The sequence below is a fragment of the Schistocerca gregaria genome, chromosome 1, assembly GCF_023897955.1.
Source record: "Schistocerca gregaria isolate iqSchGreg1 chromosome 1, iqSchGreg1.2, whole genome shotgun sequence".
Taxonomy (NCBI): Eukaryota; Metazoa; Arthropoda; class Insecta; order Orthoptera; family Acrididae; genus Schistocerca; species Schistocerca gregaria.
Window position 1 is genome coordinate 1,159,368,144 of NC_064920.1, and position 19,539 is coordinate 1,159,387,682.

At 38.8% G+C, this 19,539-nt stretch overlaps 1 long non-coding RNA gene across 1 annotated transcript; it reads left to right on the forward strand.

Annotated features, from left to right (window-relative positions):
* Positions 1–1,177: 1,177 nt before the first annotated feature.
* On the forward strand, positions 1,178–10,620 carry LOC126284084 (uncharacterized). The gene is made up of 2 exons (XR_007551435.1): positions 1,178–1,407; positions 9,891–10,620. It is a non-coding gene; the product is annotated as an uncharacterized LOC126284084 (long non-coding RNA).
* Positions 10,621–19,539: the final 8,919 nt, after the last annotated feature.

Here is a 19,539-nt window from a genome sequence, read left to right on the forward strand (position 1 = left end):
CCTGAGCTATGCACGCAATTCGCGAGACAACTCAGCGTTAGAATGAGAAACATCAAACCCACTAACCCTGTCAGACATGGAGACCAGAGAGTGTTTTTACATAAAGACCTGCAAGCAACGTCCCACGTGTGGCTTAGGGATGGTACGGTGCGCCCGCCGCTTGTTTCGCCTTACTCTGGACCATACACGGTAATCACAAGAGGAAGCCACAGCTTCCAAATCGATAAGGATGGTAAAGAAGAGACAGTCTCAATTGAGCGACTTAAACCTGCTTACACCGAAGAGGGAACACTCCTTCCTCGGTCTGCAAAATCACCCCCCAAACGTGGAGGCCAAAGAAACAGCAGATAGTCTCGCCGAGCCCTCGGTTTCAGAAGAGGACAATGAAGCAGCAAGTGCAGAACAGGAGCAGCCATTGCCTGCACCAGATGTTTTCACGAGAACTGGTAGAAAAATCAAGTGCAAGTTTCCCCACATACCTGGTGCATCCGGTTTCAAAAGGAGGGGGGCTGATGTGGCGACGTCATTTATATACTGCGCCAAAAACAGCGGGTGAAAGCTGCAGCTGATAGATATTTATCTTTGGCGTAGTCGGCTTGGTTACGAGTTGTTTATTCTTGTTAGTTTTTGATCTGTGCTTAAAAAATAAAATGTTTTCTAATCTCATGAAAAAGCTCCTACTTCATAAAATATAAGGGCTCACATACACTTATCGTCTCCCTAAATTACGGCCGGTTGAATTGGGCTTTATTTAAGCACAGACTTTACAGCTGATTATCCATTAATCCGTTTTACTCAGTTAATGTGAATGTGAATATTTGACAGAAGGGTAGTCATTATTTGGAGAGCATACAAAAATTTCTTTAACATTGTCAACATTGTTCAAATTGTTTTAGCTCAAATATTGTACTTTATTGGAAATTTGTTGTAATCTGTTGTAGTTTTAGCTTTCATGAACTAATCCTGTTTGTATGTATACTGTACATTTATACACATTTGTAACTTGACGTTGTCTATTGCTGTAACAGCTGAACGACAATCCATTTATAATGGATCAAATTTATTTATTTATTTATTACCACATCAGAAACAATTCAGTCGACCGAATGACTAGAGATGCGGCCGCAGTACGACCAGTGAGCTCAGTGGATAAAACTATAGTCTAACATATGCATTTTAAGTCTGGTAAAACTAATTTTATGTCTACGGGTAAGACTTTCGCTGAAACTCCATCGAGCTGTTTGATTTCGGTTAGTGGTCGTATTTCAACAACTAGTTTGTCTTCGTGGTTGTCATCTTTGCATGTGCTTCCAAAACAAGCGTGTTTTGAAGTTATGTGGTGTGTGGGAGGATAGTGGATGGTATACAGTTTATCGAATGTTAAGTGATAGTGGCGGACATTATTTGGTAAGTTTTCTAATTGTTGCTGTCATTTGTTAGTACAGCTGCTTTTTATTGCATATTGAACACTATGGAAGTTCCAGTTGTTGCATCATCACAATTAGCTAGGTAGAACAGAAAAGGTTCCCGTCGAGATATGATATATGGTTCAGAATATCTATATGAGGGAAGAAGAAAGCAAAATGGTATACACAGTATACAAAATACGTAACCTGATGGAACCGCCTTTCTCGGAAAGTGGTAATTTGGTTGTGAGTTGCGAGGCAAGGTCGACGAATCTAACGTCAAAATAAAAGTTGTGATAAGAGGTTGATCTTTAGTAAACTGAGGTCTACGAAGTATTCTGTAAATAGTATAACTGTAAACGATGTATCGAATTTGTACACCAAAACTTAAAAAAGAGTATAACACAGTGATAACGTTACATTGCATATTTTCTTTTCAGTCATTTTGTTAGTAACAATAATTTTGCAATTGAAAATTAGGTTTGTTTGCTTCCACGTATTGTGAAAAAGGCCCTATTTACATATTTGTGTACAAAGTTATTTTTGTTGTATTACTCGTAGGTTCACACGGTTGTGTGTCTACTCACATTCGTTCAGAGTTTACTACTGCATTTTTATTTTTGGATATGATATTAGTGTTTGCTCTATATCAGTTTCTGTGATTAGCATGATAAAATCAACAGTGACTGTGGAATATAATTATAAAATTGTTGTACTAATATCTGCATTTTAACATAAAACATCACATATTATGTCGGTAATGTAGTGCTGTGTTTGATGTCATTGTGGTGATAAGTCGGTTATTCCTTACACATAGGTCTCAAGTTCTTAATGTAAATGAGTCTTCATTGAGTGTACAAAATATGTATTATATTCTAATGTAAGTTTTTAACTGCAACATGCCAATACATACTGCAGCAGTTCAAATTATTGTAGGCTATTTATTGTAAACATGTACCTTTTTGTGCATCCTATTGCTGAACAGCAGCTACATTGTTTAGTCCAGTACAGTCTAATTATAAATTGAGTAATGTGTAGCACATCCACTGTTTATTAGTCAGATTTATTAGACCAAACTTCTGATGATGCGTTTCTGGATGGACAGACAGATAAGTGCATGAGTGAGCATAGTAGTTTATTAATGACCCTTGTTGGCCAAAGGTATCAGATTCAGATTGATCAGCTGCACTCTTTGATGTAATGAGGACATGTTATGTAATGTCGTACATGCAGACAGGAGGAGACTAGAACTCTGATAATAATATTTCTTTTGCAGCTGTTTTAATTTCTTTGAATGTACTTGGCGATGACTGACTGATTTGCTGTGTTACCTTAGGTATAGGGGAAATTGGAAGGTGACAGTTTGGTTTTAAGTTTGGGAAGCCAACAATTGTGAAAATGAAATTTTAGATTTGGTGGTGGATGGATCTGTAATGCAGCCCAAGATCTAGCTGAAGTTAAAAGGTGATTGTTTTTTCAAGAGTATGTGACGTTGCATCAAATTCTACAGTTACTCTGGAAAGTCTTGGGTGGAGTACAAATAGTGGCAGGAATCCAGGTAACCACTCACCGTATTGTTGAGTGGTTGCCATGTACCAAAAGAAGATAAAAAGCATTTCTGGTTTGCCAAGTGTCCTTCAGATTTAAGTCACGAAAAACATATTGCCCTAGTACTGCGAGGGTGGTTTGATAAATCTTCTTAAGAAAAGAAAAAGAAAAGAAATGTTTTGTAACATAGTGTTCTTTGAGGAGCATACACTTTGCTCAGCAATCCTCCAGCTTCTTCTTCCCATCTGCAAAATAGGTTCTGTCAAACTTTTAAAATACTAGACTGCAACTATCTCTTTCTCAATTGATGAATTTTTTTTCCCAGCAAGTCAAAGTTTCAAGTTGTTGTACCTTAAGTCCCATAGTGTGTAGAGCCATTTGAACCATTTTGTTGTTCTACCTATCTGTTTCTCTTTTTAAATTTTCTAACATACCTGCCCGAGTAAGTGATCTGACATTCAATGCTCCGATCCTCAGGACTCCAGTTTTGTCTCTTCTGTTAATGGTATCCTGCATAGTCCAGAGATCTGAACGGGTGACTATTTTACCCAAGAGGACGCCATCATCATTTAATCATACAGTAGAGCTGCATGCCTTCAGGAAAAATTACTACTGTATGTTCCTCTTGCTTTGAGCCGTTTGGAGTACCAGCACGGCGAGGCTGCTTTGGTTGATGTTACGAAGCCATATCAGTCAATCATTGGGACTGTTGACCCTGCAACTACTGAAATGGCTACTGCCTCTCTTCAGGAACCACATGTATGTCTGGCCTCTGAACAGATACTCCTCCATTGTGGTTGCACCTACAGTACAGCTATCTGTACCAGCGAGGCACACTAGCTTCCCCACCATTAGCATTGCTCATCATTCATTGAGGGGGGGGGAGGGAGGAGTTTCAAGTTAGGGAACAGAAAGAAGTCACTTAGAGGCTGGTGAATAGAGTGGTTGAGGAATTGGTTCAAAGCCCAATCTCTGCACTTTTGCCATGTCATCGATAATGCGTGGGATGATGCATTATCCTGATGAAAAGGCAGTTTTTTTGCATGCCAACCTTGTTCTTTTCAAACAACGGAAAATCCAGGATGGAATGTAACAATACCAGAGAAGGAAAGTTGCTACTCACGATATAGCAGAGATGCTGAGTTGCGATAGGCACAAGAAAAAGATTCACACGATCATAGCTTTTGGCCATTAAGGCCTTTGTCAGCAGTAGACACACATGCTTACACACACACTCACGCAAACACAACTTGCACACATGTCTGCAGTCTCAGAGAGCTGAAACTACACCGTGAGCAGCAGCACCAGTGCATGATGGGAGTGGCGACTGGGTGGGGGTAAGGAGGAGGCTGGGACATGGATGGGGGAGGGATAGTATAGTTGGAGTGGTCGACTTTGAAGTGTTGCAGTTTAGACAGAGGGCAGGAGAGGACGTGGGAGGGGGTAAGTAGTTGAAAGGAGATGAATAAAAATAAAAAGAAATTAAAAGACTGGAAGCAGTGCAATGACAGCTGTGTAGTGCTGGAATGGGAACAGGGAGGGGCTGGATGGGTGAGGACAATGACTAATGAAGGTTGAGGTCAGGAGGGTTACTGGAACGTAGGATGTATTGCAGGGAAATTTCCCACCTGCACAATTCAGAAATGCTGGTGTTGATGGGAAGGCTCCATATGGCACAGACTGTGTAGCAGTCACTGAGATGAGGGGTATCATGTTTGGCAGTGTGTTCTGCAACTGGGAGGTCCACTTGTTTTTTGGCCACAGTTTGTCTGTGGTCATTCATGCAGACAGACAGCTTGTTGGTAGTCCTACATAGAATGCAGCACAGTGGTTACATCTTAGCTTGTAAATCACATGACTGGTTTCACAGGTAGTCCTGCCTTTGATGGGATAGGTGATGTTAGTGACCAGACTGGAATAGGTGGTGGTAGGAGGATGTATGGGACAGGTCTTGCATGTAGGTCTATTACAGGGGTATGAGGCAGGAGGTAAGGGATTGGGAGCAGGGCTTGTGTAAGAATGGACGAGTATATTGTGTATGTTCAGTGGACGGCAGAATACCACGGTAGGACGAGTGGGAAGTACAGTGGTTAGGACATTTCTCATTTCAGGGCACAATGCGAGATAATCGAAACCCTGGCGGAGAATGTAATTCAGTTCCTCCAGTCCTGGATGGTACTGAGTTGTGAGGGGAATTCTCCTCTGTGGCCAGACTGTGCGACTTGGGAGGTGGTGGGAGACTGGAGAGACAATGCACGGGAGATTTGTTTTTGTACAAGGATGGGAGGATAATTACTGTCAGTGACGGCTTCAGTGAGACCCTCATTATATTTAGAGAAGGACTGCTCGTCACTGCGGATGCGACGACCACCAGTGGCTAGGCTGTACGGCTAAAAATCCAGAATCCTAAATGCCTCAACTGGTTCAGATTTATTGATGACATCTTTGCTATCTGGATTGAAGGTGAGGACACCTTATTCACCTTCCTCCAGAACTTCAACAACCAACAAGCTGTCTGTTCGCATGAACGGCCACCGACAAACTGCAACCAAAAGACAAGTGGACCATCCTGTTGCTGAACACACTGCCAAACATGATACCTCTCATCTCAATGACTGCTTCATAGCCTGTGCCATGTGGATCCTTCCCACCAACACCAGTTTTTCTGAATTGTGCAGGTGGGAACTTTCCCTGCAATACATCCTACATTCCCGAACCTCCTGGCCTCAACCTTCGTTAGTCACTGTCCTCCCTGTTCCCATTCCAGCACTACACAGTTGTCATTTCACTGCCACACCCAGTCTTTTAATTTATTTTTATTTCTTTCCTTTCCGCTACTTACCCCTTCCCCCCTCCACACCTTCTCTCCTGCCCTCCGTCTAAACTTCAACACCTCACTGTCCGCCACTCCCACCATACTATCTCCCCCCCCCCCCCCCCCCCCCAACCAAGTCCCACTCCCATCATGCACTGGTGCTGCTCGCAGTGTAGTTTCAGCTCTCTGAGACTGCAGGAGTGTGTGCAAGTTGCGTTTGCATGAGTGTGTGTATATGTGTGTCTAATGCTGACAAAGGCCTGAATGGCAGAAAGCTATATTGTGTGAATCTTTTTCTTGTGCCTATCGCGACTCAGCATCTCCAACCTTGTTCTTTTTTCAGCTAATGCAAGTTTCAACCAACCAACAATAAAGTATGATAGGGCCCAGTTTTAGTTTTGCCTTTTTCCATATAATCTATGAGAATTATCCATGGGGAATCCCAAAGAACAGAGGCCATCACCTTACCTGGTAATAAAATGGTCGTTGTGTTCTTTGGTGTGCTTTCGCCAGCTTTTGTCTCCATTGTTTTGACTCAGGTGTGTAATAATGAAACCAAGTTTCATCAACAGTCTTGCAAACTGTGATTAAACATTGCCAGAGATTGTGTTGAAATGTTGTGCTGGATGCACATTTGGTCGACTGAGCAATTGCAGCACCCACCTTGCACATAGGTTCTTCATAGCCATTTCTCTGTGCAGGATATTAAGCATCACTCAGTTGAGATTCCTACAATCTCACCAATGTTTATTTGTCAGTCTTGCATTATCATATCATGGATTTTGTCAACAGTTTCCCTTTTGGTGACGTCGGTTGGATGGCTGGAGTGCTCTTCATCTTCAGTGCTTGTCTGATCACATTTAAATTCATTAATCCAAAAGTAGATAAGTAAATTGTCTTCAGTGATGGTGCAGAGACCACGTGTGAACTGCATCCAGTTACCTTTAGATTTGTGTGGCAGCCAAACCCTTCAAATGAAAATGTTTAATAACAGCACAAAACTCTGTTTTCTCCATTTTCAATCGCCGTCAACACACTAACCAATTCAGATGGTTGTCAACAGTGAACTGTATGATGCATATTGATGAAATTCTTTATACAATCCTTGGAATAATCAAGCTTAACAACCGTGATAGCACAAAAAAGATATTCCAGACTTTATCTGATCACCCTCATGCTGGTCGCTGTGCGACAATGTAGATGTCTTCTTCTTATTCCTCTCTTTATTTATTTATTTCTTTCTCCTCCCATTCCTCCTCTTGAACGAGAACATTGTCCCTGAAACATGGCATACGTGAATATGACTGAATCGGACCTAATCTTTAGAAGTGAAAGGGCTTACTATTGATGGAATACTAATGATTGACATAACAGAATTGGGTCAATACTAAAATTACAGGGAAGCCCCAAATATCCTCCTCAGGTGGGGTGAGGCTTGCAGCCATTTTGCTTGATAAAAACTATTACATCAATAGCACAGCACACATGTACCAAGGTGGATGGAGAAATGTGTGGTATATATTTTATGCAGTGGCCAGCATCAGTGGAAAGCTTCATTTTGTTTCCTGTAGTGAACAAAAGGATTCTTGAAGTGAAACAATAGAAACTCTAGGTAGGAAAATCAACAACGTAGGAAAAGATAGATTGCTACTTACCGTAAATAAGACATGGTACATTGCAGACAGGCACAATTAAGACACTTGGATAAATCCTGCACTGATTGCTATTGTCCTGCAGCAGCACTGCTCAGTCACTGCTGGATTACTGGTTAAACATATCAGCTCAGGCATTCCCGTCCAAGCTGCTGGAGTTGGCAGTCATGTGTGCAGGAGATGTGCTTGCTTGTGCAGATGTATGGTGTGTGTGTTTCTCTCTTGCTGATGAAGGCTGTGGCCAAAAGCTTTATGCAAGTGTCTTTTAACTGTTCCTGTCTGCAACTTAAACATGTCTTCTTTATGGTAATTAGCAGTCAATATTTTCCTCCAATATTGATTTTTAACGTGGATTTTTTATGTGCACATTTGATAGAGCAGTCCTAAAGTAGTCTAGTGTCAATGAAAAACCAGTACTGCATCAATGAGTTGCATGCCCAGGGTTGCCACAAGTTCTGGAAATATGGTAATTTTAAATTTGTCAGGGAAATTTGAAAAAAAAAGAACACTGGAAAAAATCCCATTTTTGTCTCACCAGATGAAAGTTTGTTTACTGAGATGTCGTGCATTGTTGCTGGCTGGACGCAGCTGAATATGCGCACTGCTTCCCTACTCCCTCATTCATACTGCCTCTCCCCTTCCTACCACTCCACTTAGCTTGCAGGAGTGCTGCCACCACTTCTTACCACTATCCTAGCAGCTGCCGACGAGAGCAGAGAGGTGTGAGGAGTGGTTTGTTTGAATCTGATTCTCAGAGATTGTTGACGCAGTGGCTGGAGACGATAGTCATGTGTGCATGAGTTGTGCCTGAGTGGTTGTATGAATGTGTATGTGCTCTCGTTTTGTGACAAAGGCTATGGCCGAAAATTTAGTTGTGACATTGTGATTCTTTTCTACGTATCTGTCTGTGGCTCAGCTATCATCTTTATGGTGAGTTGCTACCTATCATCATTAGTATTGATTCTCAGAGTATTTACGCAAGTTATCTATTGCATAGATTGATCACCACAGTCTAATTTCAACAACATGATGTCTGTGACATGTGAATAGCTGCCTCCGTGAGTAGATTGCTGTGAGGGGTCAGAACCACAGGCCATTTCTATGGGTATCTGTAACTGATTGGGCCTGCCAGTCTGAAGCCCATTGTTTTCCACTAATGTGCGGCCCCTGCCCGTCAGATCTAGTCTCACTTATCTGCCCTCAGGCTGGGTCTGTTTGTGTGTGGCATGATGCGGCGGATTTTCAGTTTATCCGTGGACCCATGACTGCGGTGCTCTGCGGCAGGCCAGAGGCCACAGGCGATGAGTTTCAGGTATTGCAACTGTCTCATTGCAAGTGCGGCACTTTATAGACATTTAATTTCTTGTAGTACATTTTGGCACTTCAAAAGTAGTTTGTATGTTAGAAAGTATGGACAATAAGTGCACAAAAATTATGGCAGTCCCTGGCAATTTGTATGCTATGCACGCATATATTTCTCGAAAGAAAAATCCTGTAAAATAATGGACATAACACAGTGGGTAATAACCGTGAACATAGTAGAACCAACATTTTATTGGAAGTCACCTATAGTGTTGGTTTAACACAACTCTTCCGTGCCTTATACATTTCTTTCAAGACACCAACTTTTTTTCTTTTTTGCTCACACAGGGGACAAATGCAGAAGTCCTTACACTTTTGTGTCCACTTATGTCTTTACTTACCCTTGAAATCTCAAAATTTGTCAGGGTACAATGGTAAAACTTGTCAGGAGAGGCAGAAGCTTCATTCAGGCCCACTGTTCTCATTCCAAGAGCTTCAGCTACCAATATTGACATTTTCGTCAGCAGTGCGGTATCGTCATTGCTCAGATTATCGTATAATGTTGTGTACTTTACTGTTTACCGAGTATTGGCATGTTAACTGCACGCAAACAAATACTCTTCTTCACCATTGTGAAGCTATTCACACATAGTTGTGATTATGAATGAACTGTCTTGAATGTTAACTATGGGAATATATTTTGTCCTCCACAATACCTTTTTATGTTTAATTTTTTGCAACAATTAGTGTGGAATGCACACATTTGTTGCAATATGAATTTCATTTTATTGCCAGAAAATCCCTGATTCTATTGTATGCTCAACATTTGGAGCAAACATTGTTGCATACATTTCAGGACTGATTTATTTCAACCCACTGGAGGCTTGTAGTAGTTCTCATTTTTCTTGGTCAGAAAAATCAAAGCTAAATGCGGAAGTGGCTGTGAAATGTGCATCTAGACAAGTCATCTTCTTGGGAGGGGGAAAACAGGGAAAAACTTAGCCATGATGATAAATGACAATTTTTTCTTTCAGTGAAACATTTTATTTTGCACCAGAAACAAAACCTAAAACAATAGCTAAAGTATATATTGTCCAAAATCAGTTTACTCATTTTTAACATATATGGGCAACCAAATTATTTGTAATTTGTCTTCTTTCTTTCTAGATCTGAAATTAAAATGAACTGGCTTCAGAGAAGATTGATTCAACCTGTACAACAACTCTACCCAGCTTTGCAGCTGACAGTTGTCAGATATAGATACCATGCAGAGAAGGTAGCTCAGGGTCCACTGAAAAGAAGATACGGATATAAAGACAAAATCCTGCAGAAAGGAACATTACCTCATGTTGATGGCAGGAGGCTTCCAATGCCTGAATACAAACCAAAAAATGCCTGGAGCGAGAGACGAGCATTATTTGGTCAAAATGATTATATAGATATTCTTGGAAATGAGAAACTTCATCCAACAAGGATCTTGTACAATGTTCCGTCTTGGCTCCGTGGTGTTAGTGGAAATGAATATCGGATTTTGCTTCGAAAGAGGAAAATGCTGCAGCATGGTATTTTTCCAATTGCAAGACCAACAAAGTGGTATGAATTGGAGAAAAGAATACAATACTTGTATAGATTTATGAACAGAAAAACAAAAACGTATGCTTCAAATAGTTGATCTTGTGCTGTGTTTCAGATTATGTATTTGTGCGTAACAGTCTAGCATGACAGTATTCTGAGAAATACTGCATTAAAAAAATGTTAATACTTACAAGTTAATTATGATACTGTTGTAAACTTCATTTTCCTCTGAAAAACAATGCATACAGTAGCAGTATTTGTTGTGTATTGGGAGAATAATTCTTGTACATTACGCCTAAATAAATAATGTATGCTGTTGTTAGCTGCTGGGTTTTTCATATTGCTGTACAGACATTTTGTGTCATTTTACATTTGATAATTGTATTTTTCCTTGAATGCCACACAGTGATTATCAGAATTTTGCAGCTGTGAATGAAAAATTTATGAATTTTGGTTTAGCCAAAGTGAATGAGTTGCAATCTTGGTTAAATCTGTCCTAGCTTTTTCACTGAAATGGTGAAGACTTTAGTTAAAGAGTGTCCTGCTAAAACCATAAGTTATTTGAAATACGGCCTACAAGGTTTTCATCTTGCAGTGCTTTAACTATCTTCATTGCTTTCTTCTGGCACTTTTTTTAACAGTGCGAGTGTTTTTGGACGACATATTACTGTAATAAATGTGAATGGAATAATGTGCAGTGCGAAACCAGTTGTGTGCCAATTACAGGTTTTAATTTGATCAATAATGAAGTTGCTACATATAGCTTGACACAGAAATGTCCTTCGTTGTTTTTTTTTTTTTTTTTTTTTTTTTTTTTTTTTTTTTTTTGAAAAACTCTGCACTTCATTGTCCAGAGCTGATAACAAATACTACTTTATGACCACTGGGTTCAGTCAGCATTTTTCATCAGTTTTCATAAGACATTTAAAAAGTTTACATGGTGGTATAAAATATATGGTGTTAGATAGCATAAAAATCCATTATAAGTCACTGTTGTCTAGTAGTTAAATATATAACACTTTCAAAAATAAAATAGTCATTAACAGTTGAAATATGGGAGAGAGTGACACAGAAATGATACAGGATTTGAGCTGGACAGCATTAAAAGAAAGGCGTTTTTTGATGCAATGGAATCTTCTCACGAAATTCCAATCACCAACTTTCTTCTCCGAATGTGAAAATATTTTGTTGACACCAGCCTACAGAGGGAAAAACGATCACCACTATAAAATAGGGAAATCAAAACTCTATGTGTTATATGAAATTGGAATAATAGAAAATTGTGAAGGTGGTTTGATGAACCGTCTGCTAGGCACTTAAATGTGATTTGCAGAGTATCCATGTAGATGTGGACAGTGACTTAGATGGATTTTATGCTATTGGACACCATATGTTTTGTGCTACCTTGTAAGCTATTTTACATGTCTTAAGGTAGCTGATGACTGAAATTGGTTGTAATAAAGATGTATGTATTATCAGCTCTTAGTGGTGAATAATGACTTTTTTTTTTAATATTTCTGAGCTGTGGGGTACCACCTTGGTTGTAAAAGATCATAATTGTACATGAAAATTTTTTCTTCTTCCTGTGTGGCAAATCCATTAATGGATGTTTGCAATCATGCGATCACATTTTCCCAGTCTTCTCTCTTCCAGTATTATCAAGTCCCCCCCCTCCACATTTCTTATTCCTGTCAACTGTGTGACATTGTGGAGCCGTCACATCGTCCTCCTAACAATTCCTCTCTTGCCTTCAATCTTCCCCTTGATTATCATTTGAAGAAAGTGATACCTTTCACTTCATGTCACATGACCTAAGTAAGCTGTTTTTGTATATTTGTTTGTGTTTAGCAGTTCTCTGTCTCTTTTTACTATTCTCAAGATCCCTTCATTTCTTTTCCTTGCTGTCTATGGAATTTTAAGGATTCTTTGATATAATCACATCTCTCGAATGCTTCCTACTTGTTCATAGTGTTTTTTATCTTCAGCATCCACCTTTCCACATCACAAAAAAGTATCGACCACACACAGCTCTTTATAAATCTAATTCTCAGATTAAGATCAAAGTCAGTGCTTGTAAACACTTTGCTAAATTTCATGAATGCACTGCGGGCATTTTCTATTCTGCATATGATTTCCATGTCGACAACCAATTTTCGCATAACCACAGCTCTAAATAGATGAATCTATTCTCCCTTTCTATGGGCTAGTTTTTATGCTTTAGTCATACATTTCTGTGTTCATTTGAATCATGAGAGACAATCATAAATTTTGTCCTTTTGGTGTTTGTACTGAAGCCCATAGTTCTACTGCAATCTCCCACTGCAGTAATAAGGTCTTGTAGGTTGTGTTCATCTAATCAGCAATTACAACTGTGTCACCGCATATCCCATACTCCATTTGCTTTGATAACTATCTCACGGTCTTCAAGTGTCTCCTGGAATATATGTTCTGAGTACAGATTAAAGAGGAGTGGTGAGAGCACGCATCCATGTCTGACTCCTCTACAGAATCTTGGGGCTTCTTTCTAATTTTAACCTCAGATTTTGATTCCAATAAAGATTTTCTATGCCGCAAATATCTTTCTCATCGATGTCAAGTCGTCTCAAGATTTGTACAAGTTTATGGTGTTTCACTCTGTCGAATGCTTTTTTTTTTTTTAAAATCTATGAAGCACAGCATTATCTCCTTCCTCTGATTGTAGCACTTATCAACCAATACTTGAATTGAGAGCAATGCTTCCCTCATACCTAGACACTGTGAAGATCCCACCCCCCTTTCACACTTCACAGTGATTCTATATTAAATGATCTATAGAAATTGTTTTAGGGTATGGCTTATTAGGCTAATTAGTCTGTAATTTCTGTATTTTGTTACTTGCTCTTCTTTTCAAAGTGTGACAACAGCCATTTGTCAGGAAATTTAACTGTATTATAAATGTGATTAGGAGAACTAGGACACTGTTATCATCTGATTCAGCATTTGATCTGGACTGACTGTTTCCCTATCCTTCATTGTTCCTATTGCTCTTCCAATTTCGACAATTGGGATGGCAGGACCCGAAAGACTCTCGTCAACTTTATTTTCTATTTCAGCTCTTTAATTTGCAAAGAAATTGTTAATGTAGTCCTTCCAGATAATTTTCTTTTGCTGATTGTCCTGTGCTATTTCTCCTTGGTTGTTTTCTATATTTGAGAAGTTGAGAAGGTTTTTTATTTTTATTATTATTATTATTTATTTTTTAAACATACTAGCCATATCCTGTACCTTCCTGTGTAAACTGAAGTCGTCATGTATTTGCTGCAGTGGCTCCAACTCTTCACTTTGTTGTTTCAGCCAGTTAATTTTTTCTGCTTTTATCTCTTTTCTGCGTGTCTGGATATCTTTTGTTTTTATATTGTCTTCTTTCTTCAAATAATGCCAAAATTTTGTCTGTGAACCAAATTTTCTTTCACGCTTTCTGCTTGTAACCTATTTCACTCTCTGCAATATCTGTCATAATTTTTTTTCTATTTCCTCTCACACATTGCTTATGTCTGTTCCCTCTTCTAGTTGCAGCTTGACTGTACCTGTAATTCTTCCACTGATTTATGTTGCTAACCCTTTTTTTGATACTTTCATTTTTAAGTCAAGCATTTTCTGTTGTGTATGTCTCTTGTCATTTGTAATTTTTATTTGTATTTCTGCTACTTGTATGACATGGTCTGAGGGAATACAGGCTCCCGGATAGGTGCATACCCTCGCATTACCAACGTTTCAAAGCACTTATTAAACAGTGTGTAATCTATAATATTCTGCCCTACACTGTCAGGGTGATCAGCTGGAGCTCTCAATGTCTACAGATGTCTAAGTAGTGAGTTAAACCAAGTGTTTGTTACCTTCATCTTTTCTTCTTGACAAAACTGATAAAGCTGTTCACCTTAATCATTACGTATTCCTAGTTCATATGGACCGATTAGTTCTTGATATCTTTCTTCTCCAATTTTTGAGTTAAAATTGCCCCTCCCAGTATTAAGTTTATTTCATGTTCTTTTACCAGTCCAAGCTGTCGTTTTAGTTCCTCATGGAATACCTGAATTTCAGCTGAATCTGATTTGGGTGCTTATACTTGGTTGATGTTGACATTATTTGGAATGGCATTAAGTATAAGTAAAGCCATTTGGTCAGAATGTGGGAAGAAATTTATTACAGATTTGGATAATTTTTCTGTGACATAGTCCAATGCCTTTTCTGTGTCTCTTACCTTAATTCCCTTTATAATGCATTGTTCCTCCCTGAGCCTCACATATTCCAGCTTTTGGCCACCATGTCCGCTACTCCTAGAATGTCTACCGTCAACCGTTCCATTTCTGTATTATGTTAGCTAATTTCCCAGCATCATACAGACTCTGTATGTTCCAGGTATCAATCCTTACTTTCTTTTAGTGGTTCATCTTCCTTCTCTTAGCATCATTTAACACAGTTGCCCCCCCCCCCTCCTCCCCTCCTCTGGAGTTCCGATTGGGGAACTATTTATACCTCCAGAAAATTTTGAGTTATGCGTACTTATCATTTTGGCCTGTGTGATTCTCTTCCGAATAATTGTCGGTGGTTGTTTCCCATTGCCTTCCTCCCTGTGTGGTAAACAGCCACTCTTAACATAGAGGAAAGATGCTGCTGGTAAGTGACTCCTTTGGAGTCAGACGTTTCCCTTTGTGCTAGTTTTGGTCCACCCTGGGTATTTCAATCCTCTGGTACCACCCATATATGGTAGGCATTCCTAATATGCCACCTGGGGAGGCACCCGATGGGGCACTAGCAAACTCCACATGGGGAAAATTTTTTATTTTTTCAGAATTTGTGTAGGGTAACAACTGCAATGTCCAAAAATAACCTACAGAATGTCAAATAACTTATTAAAATATTTCTGCATTGACTGTCAAGATTACAATTGTCAGGTATTGTGTAAATGTATTTGCATCAAATTGTAAAGTTTTTAACAAGTTATTTGACACTGTATGAGTTGGTTTTGGATGTCATGGTTGTATCCATAAACATGATTATAAAAATTGTGGCATGTTTTGTTGAAACTGGTTGCAAAATAAAGTGATGTATCATAGCAGTTGTTCAAAATGACTTTCAGTAGACATTGTGGGACACCTCCCAAGGAAAACATTTCATTATTTGTATCCAATGTTTGTGTATTTCCAACACTTTTTCTAAATTATCTGCATTAGCATTTTATTTCAGTTTATGAAGTTCATCACGTTGATGGTTACGCTATTATCCACATAAGCTTGTTATTGTGATACAAGAAATTAGTTTTCAATTATTTTGTATTAGTGTATTATTATACCCATAAGTGACAGCACCAGTAATATGAAAATAGTATACTCGTAATAAGGAGAAGCCAGTTGTTGACATGCATCATTAACATATGTTGTGCTTATTTTAACACTCCTAACAACCGATGCATGACAGCATTGATGAGGAAGAAATGGTGGTCATTGAATCATTGCAGTTTTTTCACTGAGTCTATCCCAGTTGCAGCTTAACCATGAGTGTTAAGTAACTAGTCATGGTAGTGGGTATTTTGCCTGTAACTTATTTTTCCTCTCATGAAACCAGTAAATCCACTTTCTCAGATCATTTCTAGGTTCAACAAATTGTACAGTAAATGAGGATCCAGTCTCTCTCTCTCTCTCGAAGAGAAAGTTGTGTTTAGTTCCAGAGTCATCACATAGTACAAACACGTCCTGTAAAATACATGTTCCTAATTGCTTAGAGAGAATGCAAAACAAATGCAAATTACTTACTCTCTTGGAAGTCAACATTCTAATTTTTAGGTATAAATTGTTAGAATTGGAACATTTTTGTAAGATGTGATGTGGTCTAAAAACATTTTTGAACATGCTCAGATCATTAAATTTTTATTGTACTGACAAGAGCCTACATATAGGGATGGCTGTTAGGACAATATTATAGTTAGTTTCTCAAGAGACCTACACTGTTAGCTTAGCAGATGAATGTGTTGTAGATCATGATCCATTACTCATCACATAGTACTATACACAGTCAGACAGTGATTATGTGGCTGCAAATAAGAAGCAAAGTGTGACGTGGATTAGAGGTCAGAAAGAGGAATGTACTAAGTTATTCACAGATTGCCTTAGAAATGTAGATTGGGACCTCCTTTATTATGTTGATAAATCAACTTTTATAACTCTATTTAATAATTTCTTTAGGACATATGTTGATTTATGGCACTCTTGTTTATCACTGAAAAGAAGCTTTCGCTGTACAAAATGTATCATATTAATTCAAATGTGGCACAGACAAGTACATTTCTCACAAATTTTCCAAACAAATTGCCTATGAAATTATGTAGAACGAGCCCCAAACAAATGTAAGGCTGTCAGGGATATTGTAACACAAGAATTCACTTCTACCCAAACTCACAACATTCTGCTTGAGCCGGAAGAGCTCAGTACTTTATTACTGTAGTAAATGAATAAGAACTAAAATTAACCAGTCAAACACATCAGCAACTGATATATGAGGGTAAGTCAATTATTATCCGCAAAATAGTTACAAAATTTTATTGAAATCAAACAGGAAACTTACAGAAACATCATTTTTCGACATAGTCTCCTTGCATGTCAACGCACTTTGTCTATCGTTGTACAAGCTTCCTAATTCCCTCATAACAAAAGGTTCTCAATTGAGAAGCGAGCCAGGAATGCATTGTTTCTTTCACTGCTTGGTCCGAGGCAAAATGACGGCCCTGTAATGCCTGTTTGAGTGGACCAAACAAGTGATGGCCAGAAGGGGCAAGATCAGGACTATATGGAGGATAGTCCAGTACTTGAGTTTCTGGAGCGTTTCAGCAATGTGGGCAGCAGTACGTGGATGGGCATTGTCGTGCAACAACACAATACCCTTTGACAGCAATCCTCGGCATTTGCTTCGAATTGCACGCTTTAGCCTGACAGTAAGCATCTCACTATAACGTACACTGTTTATTGTTGTGACCATTTCCCCATAATGTTCCAGTACTGGACCTTGTGTGTCCCACAAAACCGTAAGCATCAGTTTTCCTTCGGATGGTTGGGTTTTGAACTTTTTCTTGCACGGCAAATTTGGATGTTTCCATTCCATACTATGCCGTTTACTCTCCTGCTCATAAAGATGGATCCGCGTTTCGTCACCAGTAATGATCCTGTCTTAAGAAGTTGTCCTCTTCGTTACCATAGCGATCCAAATGTTTTTTTGCAGATGTCCAAGCACGTTTGTACTTTATGAAACCCAAGTCTGTTGTGTATGATTTCGTAGGCAGTCTAAGAGAATCATTTCACCTGACCGCTCAATGGTTTCTTCATTTGTGGCAGTAAAAGGTCATTCGACTCCTTCATCGTGCATAACACTTGTGCGACCATTTCGGAATTTTTCAATCCATTCATAGACACTCCACTTTGGCAAAACACTGTTCCTGTACTGTGCCAAAAGTCTTTAATGAATTTCGGCCCCTGATACGGCTTCTGACCACAAAAAACGGATCACTGAACTTGCTCTTCTTTGGTGCAAATAGACAGCAGAGAAGCCATGGTTAACAGCATGGGAGTAATAACGAAACTAACCTAGCAGCTTAAAAATTGCAAAGATATAACAACAAATAAACAAAGTAGGTGTCATCAACGTGGAACGACAGTACTACCAGACTAAACAAAAATATAACTAAATTGCGGATAATAATTGCTGATCGGCTTCCTAGATCAGATGAATTCCATTGGGATTTTGTCACACCTACAGATACAGTAAATACTGTTTCAAAATTTTGCAACTGGAAAACAATGGACTGCTGATAGCTATCTAACTACATAGTAAAATGTTAACACACTTTATTTGGAAACCACTTCCTTTCATTATGAATAAATGCCTGGAATTTGGAGCTTTCTCTGATCAGTTCAACATTTCAAAAGTTATACCTATGTACAAAGAGGGGGAAAAGTAGCTCCCTGTGAACTACAGGTTCTCTGTTGTTACAATCTTGTTCAAAATATTTGAAGCAATTTTCACATACAGCGTAGTAATTGCTTTGGAAAAGAAACCTGTGTTGCGGCTGATAGCCTGATTTGACAGGAAATACATACCACTTCTGCAGTCCCTGAAAATTTTAACTGCATTTGGAAATAACACAGTCTCTCTTGTGCTATGCAATTTGAGTGTGGAGGGTGTATGTATACAGCCCACGACAACTGGGAAGAACCCGAGGAGCATTAATTTTCAATTTTTTTTAATTTTTATTGGTAAAAACTGATACTCTGACAAAAACCACTTTAGCCTGCTACTGCAGAATAATACTGCAGCAATAAAACATAAACAAGAGAATAACACTAAAATAAAACTTTAATTGCACAGCAAATGAGCTGTTTACAACAAAACACAGTAAACACGATTGCCTGCTGGGCAAAATGTGTCAGAGGCTATGCACTACTTTGTAACAACAAACTGCTTTCGATGTGTCTTCCTCCTGGACCTCATGTTGAGCGTGATTTCACAATTGTTTATTTTTCTAACGGGTTGCTGGAAAATATTGCGAATGGTGGTTTCAGAAGCATTACTTTCAAAGTAAATTCCATTTTAGACTATATATGTTACGTGTCAGAATGTGCGATTAATTTCTTAAATCTCATTCAAAACTTAACGCTGAGGATCAACCATTTAGAACAATTTCAGGCCCAGAAGGCCAGTCATTTATGCCCTTGTTTAAAATTTCACTGGCATGTCTATGTTTGATATATCTTAAGAAGATAACACACGCAAAAAAAGACCAAGTTTAAAGATTAGTTTTTCCATGTTTATTTTAGGTCTTTCACAGATTGCAAATTGTTCAGTAACTACGGCAGAAAGTATAGTTATCTTTCAAAAGTGGGACACGAGTTTAGAAATTTGAAACATAACTGGACTCACCATATCTGGTACACAGCTGTGAAATTTATAATCGCGCTTGTGAGAAATATTCAGCTGCTGCAATTTAAGCTGGTACTCTTTGTGATTCTGCCTAACCACATCCTAGGAAAGAACAGCACAAAATTGTTGGCAATCAATATTACATGTGAAAGCTTAGCTTTTATTGTGGTTATACCGACTGTATATCAATTTAAACCATGAACTTTTCTACTTGTGTGTTTGTGCTGCTTAACAATGATGTTGCTATTGGCTGACTACATCACATTTCCTATGCTCTGAATATCTGCTGCCGAGA